The 23,402-nt window shown below is 45.6% G+C and overlaps 1 protein-coding gene and 2 pseudogenes across 1 annotated transcript in view; all 3 read right to left on the bottom strand.

The window, feature by feature from the left end:
- LOC149460742 (uncharacterized) overlaps positions 1-8,964 on the bottom strand; it is a 50,665-nt pseudogene extending 41,701 nt beyond the window's left edge.
- LOC149460739 (uncharacterized) overlaps positions 1-23,402 on the bottom strand; it is a 111,207-nt gene that overhangs the window by 69,756 nt on the left and 18,049 nt on the right. The window lies entirely within an intron of this gene.
- Positions 16,661-16,776, bottom strand: LOC149460741 (U2 spliceosomal RNA; annotated as a pseudogene).

The following is a 23,402-nucleotide window of genomic DNA, read 5'->3' as shown; positions in this document are numbered from 1 at the left end:
CTGATCAAAAATATTGAGCCAACCAGACACTATACTAGCGATTGAGGTTTAGTGTGCAAGTGAGCGTGTTCCTGGCAATCAAGGGGTTAAATGTGATTACTGATGTACTGACAGACAATCTTACACTATCTGGGAGGGGCGCTAACTGACGCTAACACTATCGGAAGTCGCCAGCGACACTAATACAGTGATCAGTAAAAATCTGTACACTGTATATACAGTGGGGCAAAAAAGTATTTAGTCAGCCACCAATTGTGCAAGTTCTCCCACTTAAAAAGATGAGAGAGGCCTGTTATTGGCATCATAGGTAGACCTCAACTATGAGAGACAAAATGAGAAAAAAAATCCAGACAGACAATCACATTGGCTGATTTGGAAAGAATTGATTTGCAAATTATGGTGGAAAACAAGTAATTGGTCAATATGAAAAGTTCATCTCAATACTTTGTTATATATCCTTTGTTGGCAATGACAGAGGTCAGACGTTTCCTGTAAGTCTTCACAAGGTTGGCACACACTGTTGCTGGTATGTTGGCCCATCCTCCATGCAGATCTCCTCTAGAGCAGTGATGTTTTGGGGCTGTCGCTAGGAGACACGGACTTTCAACTCCCTCCAAAGGTTTTCTATGGGGTTGAGATCTGGAGACTGGCTAGGCCACTCCAGGACCTTGAAATGCTTCTTACGAAGCCACTCCTTCATTGCCTGGGTGGTATGTTTGGGATCATTGTCATGTTGGAAGACCCAGCCACGTTTCATCTTCAATGCCCTTGCTGATGGAAGGAGGTTTGCACTCAAAATCTCACGATACATGGCCCCATTCATTCTGTCCTGTACATGGATCAGTCGTCCTGGTCCCTTAGCGGAGAAACAGCCCCAAAGCATGATGTTGCCACCCCCATGCTTCACAGTAGGTATGGTGTTCTTTGGATGCAACTCAGCATTCTCTCTCCTCCAAACACGACGAGTTGTGTTTGTACCAAACAGTTCTATTTTGGTTTCATCTGACCATATGACATTCTCCCAATCCTCTTCTGGATCATCCAAATGCTCTCTAGCAAACTTCAGATGGGCTCGGACATGTACTGGCTTAAGCAGTGGGACATGTCTGGCACTGCAGGATCTGAGTCCCTGGCGGCGTAGTGTTACGTATGGTAGCCTTTGTTACGTTGGTCCCAGCTCTCTGCAGGTCATTTACTAGGTCCCCCCGTGTGGTCCTGGGATTTTTGCTCACCGTTCTTGTGATCATTTTGACCCCACGGGGTGAGATCTTGCGTGGAGCCCCAGATCGAGGGAGATTATCAGTGGTCTTGTATGTCTTCCATTTTCTAATTATTGCTCCCACAGTTGATTTGTTCACACCAAGCTGCTTGCCTATTGCAGATTCAGTCTTCCCAGCCTGGTGCAGGTCTACAATTTTGTTTCTGGTGTCCTTCGACAGCTCTTTGGTCTTCACCATAGTGGGGTTTGGAGTGTGACTGTTTGAGGTTGTGGACAGGTGTCTTTTATACTGATAACAAGTTCAAACAGGTGCCATTGATACAGGTAATGAGTGCAGGACAGAGGAGCCTCTTAAAGAAGAAGGTACAGGTCTGTGGGAGCCAGAAATCTTGCTTGTTTGTAGGTGACCAAATACTTATTTTCCACCATAATTTGCAAATAAATTCTTTCCAAATCAGCCAATGTGATTGTCTGGATTTGTTTTCTCATTTGTCTCTCATAGTTGAGGTCTACCTATGATGCCAATTACAGGCCTCTCTCTAAGTGGGAGAACTTGCACAATTGGTGGCTGAATAAATACTTTTTTGCCCCACTGTAATGTCACTGGTGACAGGGCAGTGAAGGGGTTAATGAGGGGGGCGATCAATGGGTTAAATGTGACCTAGTGTGTTCTAACTGTAAGTGTAGTGCTTGTACTCTGATTTCTGTGTCCTCTCTCTCTGGGACTGAATGTGCCCAGGCAGAGAAGATTGACATCATATTCTGTCCTGTGTAACTGTCAACACAGGACAGGATAGGACATGGACTGATCATCTGACTTCATCTGGACATCACTGGCTGAAATTGAATGATTGATCCCTCTGGGATTGAATCGTGACACCAGCAGGTCAACGGGGGCGCGCACACGCCCCACCTACCTGTGAAAACATCGGGAGCACGAATCATGTTTATATACGTGATTTTGCGCAGTGGTGCCACCCTGCCGCAGTATATATACTGTGGCTGGTCGGCAACCGGTTAAACATGGCCAGTAAAAAAATTAAAAAATCAATTTTCTCAAAATTGTCAGTCATTTTTTATAGCGCAAAAAATAAAAACCGCACAGGTATTCAAATACTGTTAAAAGAAAGCTCTATTCGTGGGGAAAAAAAGGACGTACATTAAATTTTGGTTCAGCCTTGCATGACCGCTCAATTGTCAGTTAAAATAACGTAGAACCATAACACAAACCGCTTCCTGACTGCCCTATAGCAAAAGTACTGCTACAGGGCAGCATGGGTGTGCAAAATCACATATACTGTATATATATATATACATGATTCACGCTCCCATGGTTTTCACTCCCCCTCCCAGAGAGTGTCAGATTGCCTCTCAGTACACGCACAGAACACGCTCATACACAATAAACCTCCATTGCTACTATAGTGTCTGAACGGATCAATATCTTTGATCAGATCAGCACTATACCAGCGTTCACATTAGCATAGTGTCCCCAAAAATGCAGCATTAGTGGGATCAGCACCTGCATTTAGCCCCTACGCTTCCCCCATTTCTCCCCCAGTAAGTGCAGTGTCAGTAGGTCACTGTCACTTGATACATTGCACACAAAACCGCAGTGTTCACAGAATCAGGCCTGATCTCTGCTAGCACTTGTCGGTAAATTTTGATGGCTCTCATATGCAGCAGAGTGCCAGTACTAGTTCCACGCTACCTTTTGGTAAACTGGCAAGCACCAGCGGCCTAGTACATCCTGGTCTTTCACATACTAGAATACGGCTTTTCCCCCGTGTGAGTTCTTTTATGCACATTAAGATGGTATGTAGAATGGAACCTCTTCCCGCACTCAGTACAGGAGAAGCTCTTCCCTGTGGAAGACTGGCCCGGTCCCGCACAGTCTGAGGTTCCTCAGTATACGAAGAATCCGATGGTTCATCTACACTGGGTGGTGATTGATGGACATTGGAGGGAGCCAGGTTTTTTCCTGGACTATACTGTGTGATGTCCTCATCTTCTACTTTCCAGTCTGGAGACAAAGTGAGACAATCCTCGGAGGTTTTCCTCATCTCCCGGCCATGGACTAAAATACAAAGACAAAGAGGGAAATACTCCTAGGGAGTATTGTCATTGATCTTCCTGTGGGAACTGAATTCAGAGGAGGTATGCTCAGCTAGACATTGGCCTATCATGAGTTCTATCTGAGGAGGTACAGATGGCCGATATCTTACACAAGTCACAGAGCTCCCCATTGAACAGAAATAGCAAAATAGTGGAATTTATTGAAGGGTGTGCCTTTACCTGGAATGGGGGGGTATAAAAGTAAGCCATTGCTCTTCTTGTGATCCGTCTTGGAGCCCAGGTGTCAGGACCCCATGATGTCTGTGGAATGTACCACAATGATTCTATGTTTCTGTCCTGTAGTCCTCTCTATGTACTGGTAATATACTGTATGTTAGACGGTAACATCATTGTTTGTGTAGTATCATATCCTTTATATTTTGTTATATTCCATTCGTAGCAAGCTTCTTTTCTGTGTAAACCAATCAGATCTTTATTTGTTGTACAGTTGTTATCATTTGGTATAAATATTATTGGTAATAGCCGGATGGGGATTGGCTCAATTCATGTAAAGGTTGTAATCACTTATTATATTTACCATCAAGGGAATAAGTGAGGTAGCAAAACCGCCAAAACACTTGTAATGACGGCGATCAGAGTACTATAGTGGGAATGCTGCTGGCATTCTGACACTGGGGGGGAACTGACTTGGTGTCACTGACATCTCCAGTGACACCAATAAAGTGATCAGTGCTAATAAAAAACACTGACACTGTACTAATGGCACTGGGCAGGAAGGGGTTAACATGAAGGGCCATCAGAGGGTTACCTGTTCGCTTCACTGTGAGTACACTGCTTTGTATTGGTCTGCTATACAGAGCCATATAAAGCAGTGTGCAGGAGTTGACAGGTTAGAGATCTGTGTTGTTCATACACAGGTCTCTCCCATCGGTAATACTCGGTGATCACCGGGTGCTGAGGAGTAATCACCGGCTGGAATCCAGTAGTTGACAACGAAGGCCTTGAATGGCAGCGCGGTTAGGGCACACGTGCATGCCCCCTACCCGGAACTGCAAATTCCCATTTTATATATATATATGATTTTGCACAGCCGTACCGCCCTGTAGCTGTATTTTTGATTTAGGGCGGCACTGAAGCAGTTAAACATTTCTTCAAAAAAATAGCACAACAGACAGTACTTACTGTCAATATGGAATGCCCCTTGTACTGACGACTTCCTCTTTAGTTGAAGCCTTCCATCCTTCAATCCCCCCACCTCCACAGTGCTAACAGGCAGATAAATATTCAGAATACAATGTCCTGGAAGGGGGGTTCCTCCATCCACCTCACTTGTTTGGATGGAAAAGAGAAAAGACCCTGTCCCATTTGGGGACCAAAGATTCTCAGTGGGGGGAGTGTGTAGCCAGGTGCAGACTACTAAGGGATGGAGGAGAGGAAACATTACAGAGTACACAACAGGTTGTTTCATTTCCTCTTATGTTCATGGATAGATCATTGCATCACATTTCTGCCTCTAGAGCACGGGTGTCAAACTGGTGGCCCTCCAGCTGTTGCCAAACTACATGTCCCATGAGGCATTGCAAGATTGACAGTTACAAGCATGACTCCCAAAGGCAGAGGCATGATGGAACTTGTGGTTTTGCAACAGCTGGAGGGTCGCCAGTTTGACACCCCTGCTCTAGAGGGAGACCACTCCTACTGACCTTGAAAGCAGAGGATCCTGGGACATGTAGTCCTTCAACCAACACTTACTGAAGAATGAATCGGCCCAGAGACTACAACTGGCTTGAGAGCCAAAGCAACGGGATCCTTGGAGAGTTTATAAACTTACTGTAATTGGTGGTCTCGGGGTCTTGAGCTGGGGGCTCTGGAGTGTTCAGTTGTGTGCTGCCCTTCTGCTAGTTTCTGTGGAGAGAAACAGCGACACGGGAGTTCTACATCCACCCTTCCAGTGACCGTCCTACGTACGCAACAACCAGTTCAGTGACACCGCACCTTCAAGTGACAATCCTATGTAAGCAGCAAGCAATTCAGTGACACCGCATCTTCCAGTGACATCCTACGTAAGCAGCCAGTAGTTCAGTGGCACTGCACCTTCTAGTGACCATCCTACATAAGCAGCAAGCAGTTCAGTGACACCACACCTAGTGACCATCCTACATAAGCAGCCAGCAGTTCAATGTAGCCACACCTTTTAGTGACCATCCTACGTAAGCAGCCAGCAGTTCAGTGACACCGCATCTTCCAGTGACCATCCTACGTAAGCAGCCAGCAGTTCAGTGACACCGCATCTTCCAGTGACCATCCTACGTAAGCAGCAAACAGTTCAGTGACACTGCATCTTCCAGTGACCATCCTACGTAAGCAGCAAACAGTTCAGTGACACCACATCTTCCAGTGGCCGTCCTACGTAAGCAGCAAACAGTTCAGTGACACCACACCTTCCAGTGACCATCCTACATAAGCAGCAATCAGTTCAGTGACACCGCATCTTCCAGTGACCATCCTACATAAGCAGCAATCAGTTCAGTGACACCGCACCTTCCAGTGACCATCCTACATAAGCAGCCAGCAGTTCAGTGACACCGCACCTTCCAGTGACCATCCTACGTAAGCAGCCAGCAGTTCAGTGACACCGCACCTTCCAGTGGCAGGTACCTAGAACCACATTTATCACCAGCAGCCAGAGACACGGGGACATCCATACTGACCATAATCAGTGGTTTCCACTGCAGCCCGCTGTGCATTCATCACATCATCCTATCTGCTCCAGAGCCTTTTCACCCCCCTTTCCTGCACCACAGTTTTATCTTCAATCATGATTGGTGGAGGGCGATTGCCCAACCTTCACTCTGTGCCTTACATATGGACACCGCTAGCAGAGACCTTTACCCTCCCCCACTTCTGCTCTACTTCTCACATGTGGTCACCGATAGCAGACACCTTTACCCTCCCCCACTTCTGCTCTACTTCTCACACGTGGACAGGGCTAGCAGACACCTTTACCCTCCCCCACCTCCACTCTAATTCTCACACGTGGACACTACTAGCAGACACCTCTACCCTCCCCCACTTCCTCTCTACTTCTCACACGTGGACACTGCTAGCAGACACCTTTACCCTCCCCCACTTCCGCTCTACTTCTCACACGTGGACACCGCTAGCAGACACCTCTACCCCACTTCATCCAAGGAGATCCCATTACTCCATCTTCTCTGCAGATTTGACCCAGTCATTATCATCCCCTATACTCCAACTGTTGAAGGGCCCCATCTATAGCCGGCAGAAGATGAACTCTCCTTGATCTCCATATACTGTATATCCATCGGTAACTCAGAGATGCTCCCACTTTCCATTAGCCAATCCCTGCTCTTCCTCCCTCCACACCGCCCCATATACAGTCCAGGCGTGGCAGTCCCGGGAGTGCAGCTGTAGCTGTGTGAAGCCTGAATGTCCCAGTAGGAGGAGTTCTGCCTGCAGTGTGAGCTGCACTCCTGGAGGACCCTGTTCCAGTCTATGCTGCACCACCCCCAGCTTCATGATTGGCTTTCCTCTGCCTCATTGTCTGATATCAATTGTCCGTGTATTGCTACATGTTGGGGATTTCTGCTACAAATCTGAACTAGGAATAGAGAAAGGTAGAAAGGATGGCGCTCTACTTCCTGCTCTCTGTGCTTTCCATCCCCCATCAACCAATCACAATGTGTCCACAATCACCATGGAAATGATCAGATCAATGAAACGTTTTTCATAGACAGACCATCATGTGCCGATCATATACACAGACATTTGTATCACGGGAAACATACAAGAAGAAACATGTATGGAGAAAGACAAAGGAAAGTCCCAATATGTGCATTCACCAATCACTCCTTCATTCCCAGTATACACACAATTCCATTGCTTCCATGTGTACACCATCAGTCACTCTTCTAGAATTGGGACATTTTATTACCACCCACCTCTTCAGTGATCCCCCACCATGCAAGTATTGTCCTCACCTACAACTGTGGGCCTAATGAGTGCTTGGAACATTTGTCCACAAAGTATAAATAATAGACCTCTAAGTGTTTGTGAAATCTCCCACCACAAAATGTACTCAGCCAATCACAGGTCAGGACTCCATTTTTATTCTTCTCCTGCCATCAATGGCCAACCCGGTCCCACACTTCATCCATGTCTTTGGTGACCTCTCATCTCCTTATGAACTGTCTCTTCCATGATGAAGATCAGCCATGGAGTATATCTGAGGTGTATATCAGGGTGTGCTTCTTCCCCACGAGAGCTGGGATGTCCAGCAACATTCATCTAGAAGACATTTCCCGCACTCAAGGCACTAATACACCTCCAGGGTTGTGTGGGACCCCTGATGTACAGGAAGACAGGACTTCAGTGAGGAACATTTCCCTCACTCAGGACAGGAAAGTGGCTTCTCCCCCGTGTGTGATCTCTGATGTTTGGAAAGATGGGACTTCTGTGAAAAACATTTCCCACACTCATGACAGGAATACGGCTTCTCCCCCATGTGAGATCTCTGATGTGTGGAAAGATTGGACTTGTCTGAAAAACATTTCTTGCACTCAGAACAGGAATATGGCTTCTCCCCCGTGTGAGATCTCTGATGTATGGAAAGATGAGACTTCTGTGAAAAACATTTCCCACACTCATGACAGGAATACGGCTTCTCCCCCAAGTGAGATCTCTGATGTGTGGAAAGATTGGACTTGTCTGAAAAACATTTCCCGCACTCAGAACAGGAATATGGCTTTTCCCCCGTGTGAGATCTCTGATGTATGGAAAGATGAGACTTCTGTGAAAAACATTTCCCGCACTCAGGACAGGAATACGGCTTCTCCCCCATGTGAGATCTCTGATGTGTGGAAAGATTGGACTTGTCTGAAAAACATTTCTTGCACTTAGGACAGGAATACGGCTTCTCCCCTGTGTGAGATCTCTGATGTTTGTAAAGAATGGACTTCTGTGAAAAACATTTCCTGCACTCAGAACAGATATATGGTTTCTCCCCCTTGTGAGATCTCTGATGTGTGTAAAGATGGGACTTGTCTGAGAAACATTTCCCACACTCTGGACAGGAATATGGCTTTACTTCTGTGTGAGATTTCTGATGTTTGTATAGACTTGACGTCTGTGAAAAACATCTCCCACACTCAGGGCAGGAATATGGCTTCTTCCCGGTGTGAGATCTCTGATGTGTGTCAAGATTACGCTTATGTGAAAAACATTTCCCGCATTTAGGACAGGAATACAACTTCTCCCCCGTGTGAGATCTCTGATGTGTGTCAAGATGTGACTTATGTGAAAAACATTTCCCGCACTCAGGACAGGAATATGGTTTTCCCCCCGTGTGAGACCTTTTATGAATATTTAGATGGGATTTAAAATAGAACCCCTTCCCACACTCAGTACAGGAGAACCTCTTCTCTGTTGGAAGGCCGGCCCGGTCCCGCACAGTCTGAGGTTCCTCAGGATACGAGGAATCCGATGGTCCATCTACACTGGGTGGTGCCGGATGGACATTGGAGGGAGCCGGGTTTTCTCCTGGACTATACTGTGTAAAGTCCTCATCTTCTATTTTCCAGTCTGGAGACAAAGTGAGACAATCCTCGGAGGTTTTCCTCATCTCCCGGCCATGGACTAAAATACAAAGACAAAGAGGATTACTAGACAGGAGCTGATTGGTTCCACCAAACCAGGACTCCGCCCACATCAGGCAGCTTGGTCTCTGAGGAGCTTACAATTCCACCCTCAAGGGAACTAGGAAATGGCTCCTCTGATCTCCTACCAGGTCATTTCTTTATTCATGGACCTTAGTCAGAGAGTGAGGAAACAACCAGAACTGTCTTTTATAGGAGGGACAGTGATGAGGGGATTATAGGACGAGGGTCCCCACCCCCTCTATCACTCATCGCCATCTTCCCAATGTTTTCCTATGTTTATATATAGCAGTGGGAAGAGAATAGAGAGCAGAAGTCAGGATTATGTAATGTACAACATAGAGTATATAGTGCAGGGGTCAGGAGTATGTAATGTACAACATAGAGTATAGAGTGCAGGGGTCAGGAGTATGTAATGTACAATATAGAGTATATAGTGCAGAGGTCAGGAGTATGGAATGTACAACATAGAGTATATAGTGCAGGGGTCAGGAGTATGTAATGTACAACATAGAGTATATAGTGCAGGGGTCAGGAGTATGTAATGTACAACATATAGTATATAGTGCAGGGGTCAGGAGTATGTAATGTACAACACAGAGTATATAGTGCAGGGGTCAGGAGTATGTAATGTACAATATAAATTATACAGTGTAAGGGTCAGGACTCATAATATTGGTATTCAGTAATCAGTGGACGCTTAAATGTTTACTGTAGACAAGTTGCAGAGATCCCACACCGCTGCCTCCCATCTCCTGAGACTGCACTCAGTGACTTGGGTCTGAGACACTACAGACATATCCCTCCACCCGGCACAGCCAGCAGACCACAGAGCAAGGAACCCTGGGAGAATTGTACTGTCAGAGATCTTACTAGACCCGGGCGTGGGGAAAAATACCCAAAGCACACACCCCAGGTGCCTAGGTCTAGTAACACTTATGCTGAAATGAACATTTTTGCTTCCAGCTGAACCCCAGAATCTCCATAAATCCAGTCTAGATACATAAATTGTGTCTGCAGCACAGAGAAGGAAGATTATCCGAGAGAAATCCAGGAATACAGGACGGGGAACACAGCTCAGGAAAGTGACCAGGGGATTACAGGCTGATATCACCCAGTCCCCGCCCTACTCTGGACCAATCAGTGAGCAGTATGGGTGGAGGAATGGATTTAGTGTTCATGACCCACCTGTGCTGATCTCTGTAGGAGTGTCCTCCTCTATAAATGTCCCCGTTATTCCATCCTCCTCCATAGACTGCTGATCATCCCTCACATACGCCTCTTCTTCTTCTGATTTCACCTCAACTTTTATATCTATCAGATCTTCACCCTAAACCAAGAGAATGAGAGAAAATATCATCTGTAAAATATAAGGTCACATAAAAATCCACACATTCTCTACAAGTCCATCAGATGCTCCATCCCAACAACCTTGCAATGGTGAGGGATGGTGTGACCTTCCTGTGTGGAATCCCGGGAATACAGAGGACGGGGACATCTCTCTGGTGGGTTCCTGGTATTAGGTGGCTCCATCATATCCTTGTGTCCTTCTGAAAACTCCTCCATCACTCCATACTCCTCATCCTCCTCTTTATACTCTTCTTTAACAACAATATTATAATCCCCGAGGATTCCACTCTGAAAGATATAATAAAACATTCATTGTAACAAACATGCTGTGTATAAATCACAACTACCAATAATTGTCATCATCTACCTGATGATGGTGAGGGATGGTGTGACCTTCCTGTGTGGAATCCCGAGAATACAGAGGACGGGGACATCTCTCTGGTGGGTTCCCATGACTGGATCCATCTACCTGATGATGGTGAGGGATGGTGTGACCTTCCTGTGTGGAATCCCTGGAATAGAGAGGACGGGGACATCTCTCTGGTGGGTTCCCATGACTGGATCCATCTGTAGGAAACACACACACTGACTGAATTCATTGTTTCTATGTGTTTATCAGATGATGGGGGATCTAGGTGGATCCTCCGTACTGCTCTCTCCTTTACAATAAAGTCTCCTCTTACCCGGTGATGTGAGGGGCGGCTGATTGTCCATCATGACGTCCTTGTAGAGATCCTTGTGTCCTTCTAAATACTCCCACTCCTCCATGGAGAAATAGACAGTGACACCCTGACACCTTATAGGAACCTGACACACACAATGATACAGTCACCATCCAGACACATCCCTTGTCTGTTACTGGAGAATGTCCCAGAATTCCCGGCACCGCTCACCTCTCCTGTCAGCAGCTCAGTGATCTCTCTGGTGACTTCTAGAATCTTCTTCTTCTTTCTCTCTTCTATCAGGGAGGGAGGTGGAGGCAATGTGATGTCATATGATCTCCAGACTTCACAGGAGGAAAACTCTACATCTGAACACAAATAGTCACATCAAATGATATTCCCAGAATCCTCCTCACCTCTCCATTCAGGTCTCCATTTTATTAAAGCCCCACTTCAGGCTGAGGTATAATTCCCCCCACAGGACCCCCACACTACGCAGGGTATAGGCTTGTTGCAGCATTCTGATGTCATTACATACAACGCAGGACCAACAGTCCCACTTTACATGTGAGGATACCAAGGGACCCCACATACTAAGAGCATCAGAAAAGTCAAATGGAGGGATATGGGAGGAGGAGCTGTGAGGTCAGTGTGATGTCATTATTATTATTATACAGTATTTATAAAGCGCCAATAGTTCGCTCAGCGCTGTACATTACAAAGGGGACAGAACATGTGACAGAACAATACCAATACAATGCAAAACATGAGGGGAATGAGGGCCCTGCTCTTTCAAGCTTACAATCTAGGAGATAGGATTCTCTGACTCTGGATGGAGAGACATTGGGGGAGGAGCTGTGAGGTCAGTGTGATGTCATAGAACATATAGATGGTGGGACATTGGGAGGAGGAGCTGTGAGGTCAGTGTGATGTCATAGGATTCTCTGACTCTGGATGGAGGGACATTGGGAGGAGGAGCTGTGAGGTCAGTGTGATGTCATAGGATTCTCTGACTCTGGATGGAGGGACATTGAGGGAGGAGCTGTGAGGTCAGTGTGATGTCATAGGACTCTCTGACTCTGGATGGAGGGACATTGGGAGGAGGAGCTTTGGGGGGCGCTCTATGAGGTTTCTGTACATTGCTCCCAGGTGCATCCCACCTCTTTAAACATGAAAGATGAACTTTCTCTTTGGATTTTGCCAGGACATATCATATTTCTCAGATCTCTGTGTACTCCGGAGACTTTACTGATCACATTTTAGGATGAATATCTGTGTCTGGGATCATTATAGAGATATATTCTTTCAGGACATTATTATTATTATTATTATACAGGATTTATGGCGCCAACAGTTTGCTCAGCGCTTTACAATATAACGGGAGACAATACAGCAACAATACAGTTCAATACAAGAGGGATAGGAGGGCCCTGATCCCAGGAGCTTACAATCCAAGAGGGAGGGGCTATTGGTACAAAAGGTAGTCACTGTGGGGGATGGACTGGTAGGAGGAGTAGAAGATTACATTATTAGCTGAGGGCAGGATAGGCTTCCCTGAAGAGATAAGTTTTCAGAGATTGCCTAAAAGTGAGCAGAGTAGGTGATAGTCTGATAAATTGGGGTAGAGAGTTCCAGAGGATAGGTGAAGCTCTGGAGAAGTCCTGAAGATGAGCATGGGAGGAGAAGACAAGGTAGCTAAAGAGCAGGAGGTTGCACGAGGAGTGGAGAGTATGGTTTAGGTGATATTTGGAGACAAGATTGGTGATGTAATTTGGGGCAGAGTTATAAATGGCTTTATATGTTATTGTTAATGTTTTGAATTTTATCCGTTGGGCAATGGGAAGCCAGTGGAGGGATTGGCAGAGAGGGGTGGAGGACACTGAATGGAGGCCAGTGGAGGGATTGGCAGAGAGGGGTGGAGGACACTGAATGGAGGCCAGTGGAGGGATTGGCAGAGAGGGGTGGAGGACCCTGAATGGAGGCCAGTGGAGGGATTGGCAGAGAGGGGTGGAGGACACTGAATGGAGGCCAGTGGAGGGATTGGCAGAGAGGGGTGGCAGATACAGGATGGTTAGTAAGGTGGAATATTTCTGGCAGCAGCGTTCAAGATAGACTGAAGAGGGGATAGCCTGCGATGAGGTCGGCCAATGAGGAGGGAGTTACAATAGTCGAGGCGAGATATAACAAGGGAGGGAATAAGTTGCTTAGTGGTTTCTGAGGTTAGGAATGGGCGTATCTTGGAGATGTTGCGGAGGTGAAGTCTACAAGATTTGGACAGTGATTGGATTTGGGGGTGAAAGGACAGATGGGAGTCTAGGATTACACCTAGTACCCTGGCATGAGGGGAGGGACTGATGATTGTGTTATAGATCTTGATAGAGAAGTCAGGGCAGGGGGCACGGGCTGGGGGGAATACTAAGAGCTCAGTTTTGGAAAGATTGAGTTTGAGGAAGTGGAGTGACATCCATGCCGATATGTCACTTAGTAGGTTAGTAATGCGAGAGGAGACTGAAGGGGTGAGGTGAGGGGTAGAAAGATAGATTTGTGTGTCATCGGCATAGAGATGGTACTTAAAGCCATGGGAGTTTATCAAGTGACCAAGGGAGGAGGTGTGGATGGAGAAGAGAAGGGGTCCAAGGACAAAACCTTGAGGGACCCCTACAGAAAGAGGAGTTGGAGAGGAGGAGACAGAGTTATAGGTAATGCTGGAGGGGCGCATGCATGGTCGGCTTCCGCATGGACATGTGCTGAGCTCCGCTCCGTCCACCCGCCAGGAGATCTGTGGCTCAACCCGACACTAAGCAGCCCGGAACCCACGGTCAGCTACATAAAGGGTGTGCAACACTCACCCGATATGCCTCATCGCTGCAAAGCCCCTGGGCAACCAGGGAAGCTCACACAATTCTTCCCTGCAGTGTCTGCAGGGATCCAAGATGGCGCCGGCTGCAAGGATACTGCACACAGAGACCACAAGGGGGACAACAGATCCCAGCTGCTACATGACAGGCTCTGCTCGCCTCTCTACCCTGGAGACTCGGGTGAGTTGTCTCCCCCTCTATCACCCACCACAAGCAGCCCAGCCAAGTCTAAACCTCACTTAGACTCAGACACCCCAGCTACATACCATGATTTCAACCATCCCTTTCCTCAGCACTCCGCAGAGCCATCCCTAATTGAGTCTTTCCCTGCCTCAGATCAGCCCATAACGGAAATCTGCATGAAGAACATGCTGCTGTCCTTATGGCAAACACTACATAATGACATCGCCACATCAATATCCCAGATCTCGAATGCGGTCCAACAGCAAGATCATAGGTTATGCCATATTGAAACGAGAATGGGGGAGGTTATCGCAGCCCATAACGACCTGATCGACGCATACGATGATCACACCTCTGAAATAGAGCAAATAAACCTGAAACTGGCGGATCTAGAGGACAGCTCCAGGCGCAACAATATTAAATTCAGAGGCATCCCTGAAACTATCACTAATGATTCGCTAACCTCATATATCCAACAATATATGAAACACCTCATACCTAACACCTAATATGGAGCTCACCATAGATCGAGCGCATAGAATACCTAAACCCGCATTCCTATCACCATCCATCCCAAGGGATGTCCTGGCGCGCATTCACTTTTACCACGTAAAATAAAAAATAATGACAGCAGCCAGAAACCCTCCACAGCTTCCGCCATCAAATGCAAATATCAGATTGTATGCAGATCTGTCAAAAGCCACTCTCCTTAACCGTAAAAAAATGATCAACATAACTAAGGCCCTTCGAAACCATGGAATAGGCTACCAACGGGGCTTTCCCACCAAATTGACCGTCAAACACCTGGGCAGACTACATACAATTAAAGACCTGGAAACAGGTATCGCTTTACTGAAAGCATGGACCATAATACCCGAGGATCCCCACCAGCCCTCCTCCGCGGGCACACAACAAATGGAGGCAGAGTGAATCTGAGCAACCACACCCTCAGTACATCACATTCTTAATGCTCCGGCTGCTAAACCACAACCTCTTACCTCCTGGTGATCGGCCCTCTCCTAAATACCTTTCAGTTACGAGACTTTATTTGGCATGACCTTATTTTTCCTTTGGTCATGGCTTGTTCACACCCCCCTGTTTTTTGAAGTAGCACCTTCTGCTACCCATGTTGCTTGCATTCACCGCAAGCCCCTTTTACTCCCTGTCCTGTCCACCATTCCCCGCACCACCAGTCGACCACCTACAACGACAGACCGTTTGAAACTATCAGCACCATACGGAATCTCTTATGTGCACCATCGAGTAAATAACCATTATCTCACCAAACCAGAAGAAGATCTATCCTTCGGCCTACCGAGCTTACACAGCTTATCTCATCCTACCCAGAAACAACCCTCCGACTCCACCAATCAACCCAATGACCTACAACATGATCAATATAACATCATTTACAGTGGGGCAAAAAAGTATTTAGTCCTCCACCAATTGTGCAAGTTCTCCCACTTAAAAAGAGGAGAGAGGCCTGTAATTGGCATCATAGGTAGACCTCAACTATGAGAGACAAAATGAGAAAACAAATCCAGACAATCACATTGGCTGATCTGGAAAGAATTTATTTGCAAATTATGGTGGAAAATAAGTATTTGGTCACCTACAAACAAGCAAGATTTCTGGCTCTCACAGACCTGTACCTTCTTCTTTAAGAGGCTCCTCTGTCCTGCACTCATTACCTGTATCAATGGCACCTGTTTGAACTTGTTATCAGTATAAAAGACACCTGTCCACAACCTCAAACAGTCACACTCCAAACTCCACTATTTATTTATTTTTATTTTTTTTAAGTCCGCAAACGTGCAACTATAAACGTAAAATCCCGTAAGTGTTCACAAAAAATGTGCAAGTGCAAAACACCACACGAAAAAGTGCACTTAGGGGTGTGCTGTGTCCTACCCCTAAAGGGGCTTGGACCGCTTACCCTGATCCCCCGGGGCACGAAGCTCCTGACGGGGACAAGGTTCCCAATTGGTCCTCCTGGCCAAAAGGCCTGGTGGACCACCGTTCCTTGTGTCCAGCCAAAGCCAGACACACAGTACTTGGTCAGGGGGCTCTCCCGAAGAAAAGCCCCCTAGGGATCAGGGGAGGAAGGAACCAAAAGGCCACACATCCTCCCCCTAGACTTCAGGGTAGGCCCGAGGACCCACACCCTCCATCCGTGAAAACACACACATAAGCGAAAGAAAAAAGTGACAAACGTGGGAGGTGAAATAAATTAAATAAATAGAAAATAAAAAAGTGGTACCGTGCCAAATTGTGCACAGACCAGGCCCTGAGGCCCGTAGCAAAAATTGCCCTGGTCCTAGCCAAAAGGCCTGGTCCTTAGGGCGCTGTGCAAAAAGAATGTAAAAACAGTGACCATGTGCCATGTTCACACAGTGGGGTCCCACACCCAGGTGTTACTAGTGGCACCCCTGAGAGCGTCTACTCAGGGGGCACCGAGTTTGCGGACTTTCTGCCTCCTCAGCCCCTGGCCAGACCAAGGTAGATCCGTCCAAATCAGGAGGTACTGGGTCTTTCCAGTGTTCCCGGAGGAATTACTCCCAGGGCCCCAGAACGAATCATGGCGCTCCCCGGTTTCTGTCCCTCCGGTACTAGCCTTCCGGACCCCCATCATACCAGTGAGGGTACTATACAACAGTCATCCCCGCATAGCTAGAATGGCCGGGAGCACCCCCACTGGACACTGATAAGAACAGATACTACACTTGATCTTAGCCAAAAGGCCAAAAAGCGATAACCTCGCTCGGCTCCGCCTCCTCGCCCGTGATTGGCCGCCTGTGTACCTTTCCTGAGCTACAGTTCTGGCGGCCAATCACCGATGAGGAGGCGGAGCCGAGCGGCAGGAGTGAGGGAGTGGCCGGAGTGATGGAAGGAGCAGCGCTTCCTGGATGGATCATCGTGGGACCGGAGCCAGGTAAGAGACAGCAGCCCTCTGCCCACCCCTGTACGCACCCCCCTTGACGGAGCCTCGCTCCACTATCTGCAGATGTTGACTCGAGTATAAGCTGAGGGGGCCGTTTTTCAGCACAAGAAATGTGCTGAAAAACTCGGCTTATACTCGAGTATATACGGTATATATACTGTATATAAATAATTTTATTTATTTAATTTATTTTTTTAACCAACATCATTACAATAATAGGTCATTCTAATAGTATTGAGAGTTCCCTTGTGCATTATACAGTGGGGCAAAAAAGTATTTAGTCACCACCAATTGTGCAAGTTCTCCCACTTAAAAAGATGAGTGAGGCCTGTAATTGGCATCATAGGTAGACCTCAACTATGAGAGACAAAATGAGAAAACAAATCCAGACAATCACATTGGCTGATCTGGAAAGAATTTATTTGCAAATTATGGTGGAAAATAAGTATTTGGTCACCTACAAACAAGCAAGATTTCTGGCTCTCACAGACCTGTACCTTCTTCTTTAAGAGGCTCCTCTGTCCTGCACTCATTACCTGTATCAATGGCACCTGTTTGAACTTGTTATCAGTATAAAACACACCTGTCCACAACCTCAAACAGTCACACTCCAAACTCCACTATGGTGAAGACCAAAGAGCTGTTGAAGGACACCAGAAACAAAATTGTAGACCTGCACCAGGCTGGGAAGACTGAATCTGCAATAGGCAAGCAGCTTGGTGTGAACAAATCAACTGTGGGAGCAATAATTAGAAAATGGAAGACATACAAGACCACTGATAATCTCCCTCGATCTGGGGCTCCACACAAGATCTCACCCCGTGGGGTCAAAATGATTACAAGAACGGTGAGGAAAAATCCCAGGACCACACAGGGGGACCTAGTGAATGACCTGCAGAGAGCTGGGACCAACGTAACAAAGGCTACCATCAGTAACACACTACGCCGCCAGGGACTCAGATCCTGCAGTGCCAGACGTGTCCCCCTGCTTAAGCCAGTACATGTCCGGGCCCGTCTGAAGTTTGCTAGAGAGCATTTGGATGATCCAGAAGAGGATTGGGAGAATGTCATATGGTCAGATGAAACCAAAATAGAACTGTTTGGTACAAACACAACTCGTCGTGTTTGGAGGAGAGAGAATGCTGAGTTGCATCCAAAGAACACCATACCTACTGTGGAGCATGAGGGTGGCAATATCATGCTTTGGGGCTGTTTCTCCACAAAGGGACCAGGATGACTGATCCATGTACAGGACAAAATGAATGGGGCCATGTATCGTGAGATTTTGAGTGCAAACCTCCTTCCATCAGCAAGGGCATTGAAGATGAAACGTGGCTGGGTCTTCCAACATGACAATGATCCCAATCATACCGCCCGGGCAACGAAGGAGTGGCTTCGTAAGAAGCATTTTAAGGTCCTGGAGTGGCCTAGCCAGTCTCCAGATCTCAACCCCATAGAAAACCTTTGGAGGAAGTTAAAAGTCCGTGTTGCCCAGCGACAGCCCCAAAACATCACTGCTCGAGAGGAGATCTGCATGGAGGATGGGCCAACATACCAGCAACAGCGTGTGCCAACCTTGTGAAGACTTACAGGAAACGTTTGACCTCTGTCATTGCCAACAAAGGATATATAACAAAGTACTGAGATGAACTTTTCATATTCACCAAATACTTATTTTCCACCATAATTTGCAAATAAATTCTTTCCAGATCAGCCAATGTGATTGTCTGGATTTGTTTTCTCATTTTGTCTCTCATAGTTGAGGTCTACCTATGATGCCAATTACAGGCCGCTCTCATCTTTGTAAGTGGGAGAACTTGCACAATTGGTGGCTGACTAAATACTTTTTTGCCCCACTGTAATGGTAGCGGTCTGAACTCCCCTTTCAAAAGATCAATGCTCCAAAAAGAAGCCCGCACACTCCAGACGGATATTCTTTTCGTTCAAGAAACAAACTTCTCATCTACCAAGATACCTAAATTCCAATTACACCAATGGCCACTAACGCAAAGAAGAAGAATGGGATTATAACAGCTATAAAGGACTCTACACAATTCCACCACATCTCGTAAATAGCAAACCCTCAAGGGCGCTTTCACATCTAAATCTGCAAGCTTAATGATATGCCATATACCTTGGTCAACGTCTATGGTACCAACAACAACCAATTACAATTCTTTCGCAAACTCCACTCCACCATCTCTTCCCATAAACAGGGTAGACTACTCATCGGTGGAGATTTTAAAATCATTGGGAACCCGCTCCTGGACTCCTCCACTAACAAACGCTCAACCAAAAATAATCTTAATCGCTTTCTGCATGACCATGATCTCTATGACATTTGGAGATGTCACCACAGCACCGAAAGAGACTACACCTACTACTCCCCCTCTCACCTATCCTACTCTAGAATCAACCTCTTTCTTACCGACAAATGGACACTACAGCATGCAACATCTTCCAAAATCGGCACAATAACTTGGTCGGACCACGCCCCAATCCAAGTAACTCTGGACAGTAATCATCACTCTGCAATTCCACATATCTGGAGATTGAAGAACCCAGATAACCAGGAACATTTACTAGAAGCCCATAAAGTATTTTTTTCGAATTCAATGACACACCTGTCACCACCATTACCACACTCTGGTCTACTTATAAAGCCTATATGAGAGGTATACTCATATAATTAAACTCCCGCATCAACAGAGAACCCAGCAAATTGACCAACTTCTTACATCCATAAAACTAAAAGAAGAATTTAATAAACACAACCCCAATCCTTCCATACACGAATCATTGACTTCAGACAGACACAAACTCCGATCTCTACTACTATACGAATATAACCTACAAAAATCGAAAGCAGAATTTTACTCTCTAAACAACAAAGCTAACTCACTGCTATCGAAACTGATTAAACAACAACGGCTCAAATCCAAAATATCCTCAATCCAACACCCAAGCACACGTACATCTCTCACAAATCCACAAGACATAGCTAATGCTTTCGCTACCTACTATCAATCACTTTATAAAATCAAAGATGACCCAAACACAAAACAACCGACAACAATATCCATACAAAAATTCTTAAGCACAACTAATCTCCCTCAACTTATCCCTTCACAACTCTCTACTATCTCTACCCCAATCTCCCCCGCAGAAATAACCAGATCCATTAAATCATTGCCCCTAAACAAATCACCAGGAAACGACGGCTTCATCAATGAATTCTACAAAATACTTGCACTCGTTCTTACACCACACCTTACTACTCTCTTCAACCATGCCACCTCGACTGGTGACTTCCCCAAATAAATGCTCCAATCCATAATTACAACAATCCCAAAACCAGGTAAAGACCCTCAACTCGTAAAGAACTATAGACCAATCTCATTACTAAACACGGATATAAAACTATATGCCAAAATCATAGCGCAAAGACTACTTCCATACCTCCCTCTGCTTATCCATCCAGATAAAGTAGGATTTATCCCTGGTCGCCAGGCACCAGATGCAACCCGGAGACTCATCTCCCTAATCCACAACCTGGAAACCACAAAACAACCCTCTCTACTCCTGTCTTTAGATGTGGAAAAAGCATTCGACCGAATACATTGGCTATTCATGCAACTAACACTCCAAAAATTCGGAATCACGGGTTGGATGCTCTCGGCAATCCTATCCTTATACTCCAACCCATCCGCTTGGAGGAGCCTGCAAGCTTTGACGTCACACCACTGGGTCACGGAGATCCAGTGGCCACATTTGATCACCAGCTGGTTAGTGCTCATAATAACTTGTTGCTGCAATATTCCTGCCTACTGCTTTGATACAGCCTTTGGCACATGTTCAGCATTTACATGTATGAGGATTTCTATATATGTTTGCTGCTGCATAACTTCCTTCATTAAATTTTTCTGACAATACTACACTATGGGTATTTCCATCTGTTGCTCTGCTTTGAGCATTTAATCCCCCAGAGCTCCCCCTGGTGACTATTCCACGGTACTGAAGAGGCTGCACCCGTATCCTTAAAGTGGACCTCCGGTTTTGAGAACATCTACCTAGACCAGGGGTCTGCAACCTTTAAGACATAAAGAGCCACTTGGACCCGTTTCCGAGAGGGAAAAAAAGACTGGGAGCCGCAAAACCATTGCAACATTTAAAACAAATCCGACACTGCATATATTGCAAAAAGCGCTCTGGTCATGAAGGGGGTTTAAGGGCCCAGTAAGCAAAGGGTTAATCAGGGCCACAGTGTATCGTCATAATCACAATCATAGCCTTAGGTCAGTGGTGGGCAACCTTTTTTTTCAACTGAGCCAAATCTCGCCAAAACCACGATTGAAATTTATTTTGAGAGCCACATTTTTAAAACTGAAAATACATCCCCCATATAGAAATTCATCCCCCATAGTAATTCATCCCCCCTATAGTAATTCATCCCCCATATAGTAATTCATCCCCCATAGTAATTCATCCCCCATATAGTAATTCATCCCCCATAGTATTTCATCCCCCATATAGTAATTCATCCCCCATATAGTAATTCATCCCCCATAGTAATTCATCCCCCATATAGTAATTCATCCCCCATAGTAATTCATCCCCCACATAGTAATTCATCCCCCATAGTAATTAATCCCCCATATAGTAATTCATCCCCCATAGTAATTCATCCCCCATATAGTAATTCATCCCCCATATAGTAATTCATCCCCCCTATAGTAATTCATCCCCCCTATAGTAATTCATCCCCCATATAGTAATTCATCCCCCATAGTAATTCATCCCCCATATAGTAATTCATCCCCCATATAGTAATTCATCCCTCATATAGTAATTCATCCCCCCTGTAGTAATTCATCCCCCATAGTAATTCATCCCCCATATAGTAATTCATCCCCCATATAGTAATTCATCCCCCATAGTAATTCATCCCCCATATAGTAATTCATCCCCCATAGTAATTCATCCCCCATATAGTAATTCATCCCCCATAGTAATTCATCCCCCATATAGTAATTCATCCCCCATAGTAATTCATCCCCCATATAGTAATTCATCCCCCATAGTAATTCATCCCCCACATAGTAATTCATCCCCCATAGTAATTCATCCCCCATATAGTAATTCATCCCCCATAGTAATTCATCACCCATATAGTAATTCATCCCCCATATAGTAATTCATCCCCCCTATAGTAATTCATCCCCCCTATAGTAATTCATCCCCCATATAGTAATTCACCCCCCCTATAGTAATTCATCCCCCATATAGTAATTCACCCCCCCTATAGTAATTCATCCCCCCTATAGTAATTCATCCCCCCTATAGTAATTCACCCCCCATAGTAATTCATCCCCCATATAGTAATTCATCCCCCATAGTAATTCATCCCCCATAGTAATTAATCCCCCATATAGTAATTCATCCCCCCTATATTGTAATTTATCCCTCCTATAGTAATTCATCCCCCCTATAGTAATTCATCCCCCCTATAGTAATTCATCCCCCATAGTAATTCATCCCCCATATAGTAATTCATCGCCCATATAGTAATTCATCCCCCATAGTAATTCATCCCCCATAGTAATTCATCCCCCATATAGTAATTCATCCCCCATAGTAATTCATCCCCCATATAGTAATTCATCCCCCATAGTAATTCATCCCCCATAGTAATTCATCCCCCATATAGTAATTCATCCCCCATAGTAATTCATCCCCCACATAGTAATTCATCCCCCATAGTAATTCATCCCCGTAGTAATTCATCCCCCATATAGTAATTCATCCCCCATATAGTAATTCATCCCCCCTATAGTAATTCATCCCCCCTATAGTAATTCACCCCCCCCTATAGTAATTCATCCCCCCTATAGTAATTCATCCCCCATATAATAATTCATCCCCATATAGTAATTCATCCCCCATATAGTAATTCATCCCCCATAGTAATTCATCCCCCATATAGTAATTCATCCCCCATATAGTAATTCATCCCCCCTATAGTAATTCATCCCCCATATAGTAATTCATCCCCCATAGTAATTCATCCCCCATATAGTAATTCATCCCCCATATAGTAATTCATCCCCCCTATAGTAATTCATCCCCCATAGTAATTCATCCACCATATAGTAATTCATCTCCCATAGTAATTCATCCCCCATATAGAAATTCATCCCCCATAGTAATTCATCCCCCATAGTAATTCATCCCCCATATAGTAATTCATCCCCCATATAGTAATTCATCCCCCATAGTAATTAATCCCCCACATAGTAATTCATCCCCCATAGTAATTAATCCCCCATATTAATTCATCCCCCATATAGTAATTCATCACCCCTATAGTAATTCATCCCCCCTATAGTAATTCATCCCTCATATAGTAATTCATCCCCCATATAGTAATTCATCCCCCAT

The sequence above is a fragment of the Staurois parvus genome, unplaced genomic scaffold (assembly GCF_062004578.1).
Source record: "Staurois parvus isolate SC_StPar_1 unplaced genomic scaffold, SC_StPar_1.0 ptg000221l, whole genome shotgun sequence".
NCBI classification, from domain to species: Eukaryota; Metazoa; Chordata; class Amphibia; order Anura; family Ranidae; genus Staurois; species Staurois parvus.
The sequence above is the reverse complement of the archived record's forward strand: the minus strand, read 5'-3'. Positions and strand labels throughout refer to the sequence as shown.